Source organism: Octopus sinensis, linkage group LG15 (genome assembly GCF_006345805.1).
Source record: "Octopus sinensis linkage group LG15, ASM634580v1, whole genome shotgun sequence".
NCBI classification, from domain to species: Eukaryota; Metazoa; Mollusca; class Cephalopoda; order Octopoda; family Octopodidae; genus Octopus; species Octopus sinensis.
Window position 1 is genome coordinate 11,686,468 of NC_043011.1, and position 4,118 is coordinate 11,690,585.

A 4,118-nucleotide genomic window follows, 5' to 3' on the forward strand; every position below is an offset into this window, starting at 1 on the left:
TCACTCTTTGGAGTCATGGCAGCTAGGACATTCACTCATATGTGGGTCATATTTTGCCTTGCATGGGCCTTTAGCTCTGATGGCACAGCCTTCATGTTTCACCTCAAAGAAATGGTCAGGGGCCATTCTCGCTGCAATGCTTTTACTAATCACCTCTTCTAGTTTGCCAACTAGTTCTCCCTCTAATCGATTTCTTTCTATAGCTAGCTCTTTTATAGACACTGTCAGTTTTACTCTAATTGCTCACTTCAGGGCAGTTCACCATTGGTTGTTGACAATTGCTCCCATTAACTGTCACTTAACTAATTTGCTTATCTAGTCCTTGTAGTCTTTGCATCTAAGAAAAGAACATGTTCAACTTTCAGTAACTGGGCTTCTGCCTACAGGTTCTATCTAAATTGACTGCAGATCACAAATGTGTTATTTATTCTATGTAGTTACTAATTTGAATTATGGACAACCTATGCTATCACTATCCTCTGAGCTAACAAACACTCTAGATGCAATCTGGATGACCCATTGTGGTTACCCCATGTTACACTGGCACATCAGGGAAATCCAGTCGGTACCTGTCAGACAACTGGAAGTTTCTGAGCAGGATTCTGAGGCTTTTACACCCATTTCTGCTAGGACTGTCACTTACATGTGGGTCAAAATAGGGCCCACATTTGAGTGACATCTAGCTGTAGTGACTCAGCCTCTTTGTGCTGTTTGTCCTGGTGCTGTTTTTCTATCAATTTGGGGGTTTTTATTATCTACTTGTCTTTTTAAACCATTATCTAATCCCACTTTTCAGTAGGAGAGATCATCTGCAGTGTCTTCTTATGTTTTAATGTTTATGTGAAGAAATATCTTTCTCTTGTAGACACTTTAGAAAGAAACATGTGTTCTGTTGCCAGAGGTCAGTTTTCCATGCAGCAGGTTCTTCAGGTTCCTTTCATGTGGTGTATGTGGCTCAGTCAGCAGATGGTGTTGCAATGGAGTGAGAAGGCTGGCTATCGGTACACAAGCTAAGACATCAATGTTGTTGATTTGATCAGTCCATTTGATGTCCAGAATCCATCTCAGGTTGTGTAGCTTGGGAGGTATTGCTCTCGTGTCTGGAGCAGATGTTCCAGGTCTCACTGCCATAAAGCCATATGGTGAGGACATAATCTCTGTAGACTGCAACCTTTGTGTTTACCGTTTATTGTTCTAGGCTCTCATTGTCAATATAGCTAGTATTGAAGCTGCTCTTCCAGTATGCCTGTTGATCTAAACTGCTTAAGAAATGTTGTCCATAATGGTAGAACCAAGGTCACAGTTGATGGTAATGGTAGGGAGGTGTTGAACACCTTAGCTTAACAGTTTTATAATCTTTAGACTGAAAGTCAAGCTTATGGCAGGCTTTTGAGAGCCTGTCCGCAAGGCATGCAGTTTCTCCTGCAAGTGTGTTGCTAGTGCTACATCATCTGCAAACAGCATGTTTATAATGAGTATTTTGATTTTCTTCCTCAGAACAGACAGACCATTTTTCCATTTGATCTTGTGTGAACATAAGTTCTGTCAGTTGATGTTTTAAAGGTGTGCTTTAGTACGATAGGGAACAAGATGTCAGGCAGGGTGGGAGCAGGCACATAACCATGTTTCACTCCTTTTAGATGCTAAGAAGAGCCATCAAACTGAATTATGTCTTTCATGTATAAGTGGAATGACTACAATTTGGAATAACCTTGGAGGGACACCCAGTCTTGGCAAGAATTTCAAACAAGTTATCTCTACTCACAAATATGAAGGCCTTCATGAGGGAGATGACATAGAGCTGTTGTTTTCGCTCTTAAAATTTTACTTGTAGTTTTTGAAAGAAAAACATGTCAGTTGTAGAGTATTCTGACCTGGAGCCACACACAGTCTCAGAGTATATACCCTTTCAGCAATTTTCTACCACCTGTTTAGGGCCACATGAACAAAATCTTTCCTAACAAAGCTCAGCAAAGAGATTCATCTGTAGTTGTTGCAATTGTTTCTATCCCTTTTGTTATTAGACAGAGCAACAATACAGTCTCATATCCTGTAGTACTGTTCCTTTCTATCACAGTCATAGTAATTTGTGTGGGTGTGTGTGCAGTGGGGAGACTATCAATGGCATTGCTCAGATCTTAAGCAATCAGCATTGCATCTTGTTCCTCCATAATAGCAGATATCTTTTGGTGTCTAATGCACTAAGATGGTGTTTTCTGTGGAATAAAGTTTGAAGAAATGTTCCATTCATCTTTCCATTTAGAGTTTTCAGTGATTCATGTGTCTTGTTCATGGTTGGGTTAAAAGTTATCTTTATCCTCCCGTACACTCTACAAATCTCACCTTGTTAGATCATGATTGAATATCTTTGTGTAACTCTAGCAAATAGTTATATGTGTATCATATAGTTATTTTCTGGGTCTTGCACCTTGCTGTTCTTAGTGTTTTTAAGGTTGTCTGTGGGATAGCTTCAGTTTTAATAGTGCAGCATACTTTTTGTTGATAATTTTCCTTGGATTTGCTTGAAACCCGCACTATTTCATGCTTTATTTCTTATCAAAGGCCTTCCCTGTAGTACTGTGAACATGATCCTTAAGAGAATTCCATCTTATCTGTGTATTTCTATCTGGTGGGTTTGCAGGAAAGGCATCTTCTAGTAACCTGATGGACTCTGTTGCTTTGTCTTGAGTCTCTCATTATAGTGGCCTCAATGCATTGCTTGCTGAGTATGTTTCATATAGAGCATGTTCCTTTTTGTAGTCTGATGTTGCAACAAACCAAAGAATGGTCCCTGTTATAGTTGGCACTCTAGAAGGATTGAGCCATAAACACATTTCTCAAGTGATAGTGTCTTGTCACCATCATGTCTAGTTGGTGCCAGTGTTTGGAGTAATGGTATCTCCAAGACAGTATTGGATTTTTTTGCATGTAGGTGTTGGTGACACACAGTTCATGGAGTGTGCAAAGCTTATGTATTGCTTGCTCATTGTCCCTTATGCTACAAACTCTATGTTGTCCCAGGCATCCACTCTGGTGTTGAAGTTGCCAAACAGTGTGGGGGTCTCTTGAATAACCTCTGGGAGTTGGCCATAGTTATTAAAATCTTGTGTAGAGTAGAGAATTGGTGTATAGACACCGACAACGTTGACAGGCCCATCTGATGTATGTATTTGAAGTGAGATTTTTTTTCTGTCCTTTTGCTAGGTTTCATCATCTTCAGCAATGAGCTCTTCACAGGTGAACCAACACCATGCTTTCTCTGCAGGAAAATGTATATTCTCTTCCACACAGAGTTCTTGATTCTGCAAGGCATATTTCTTGTAATGCTGCAATGTCCACTTAGAAATCTTATCAGTTTGTTGTTAATCACACCCATCTTTTGTCTTTCATTGATCTTCAATATGTTATCTGACTGCTTTAGGGATTCCAGCTCTAGATTTTCCCCTCATGTTTTATTTCTGAAACCTTTCTTATGGGTGGGTATAGCTTCAAAGCTATAAAGGCTTGAAACCAGACCTTGTCTTTTCCTAGATGAACTGCTTCCCCAGTGTAACAAGTTCTGTCTACCCAAAACACTGCTCTAAAAGGCCAGTACCAGCATTTACCCTTTCTCCTGTTAGCACAACAGTTCTAGTGGATGGAAGGCTTAGTTGCATGTGAAGGCCAGGAGTTGAACTTGGTGGTCAGAGGCTTTTGAGATGCTTGCTATGAGTAGCACCTCTTAGTGGTGGGAGGTTAGTCCTGCTACCCCTCCTCATCTTGAGTATCATGTATGTATGTATGTATGTATGTATGTATGTATGTATGCATGTATGCATGCATGCATGCATGTATGTATGTGTATATGTGTGTATGTATATATATACAAATATGGAATATGTGTGTGTGTATATATATATATATATATAGCATTGGAGCATTTTAGCTCCTATTTCTAGCAATGTAGGTGTTATCCACACTCTTAGTGAAGTTTAGTTGACGACTATAATTTTTCTTTATGGTATAATGTTACAAACAACTGTTTTTATTAATGTTAATATATTATATATATATAGATATATATATATATATATATATATATATATATACAGGGTTGGCCAAAAGTCACCTGACAGTAA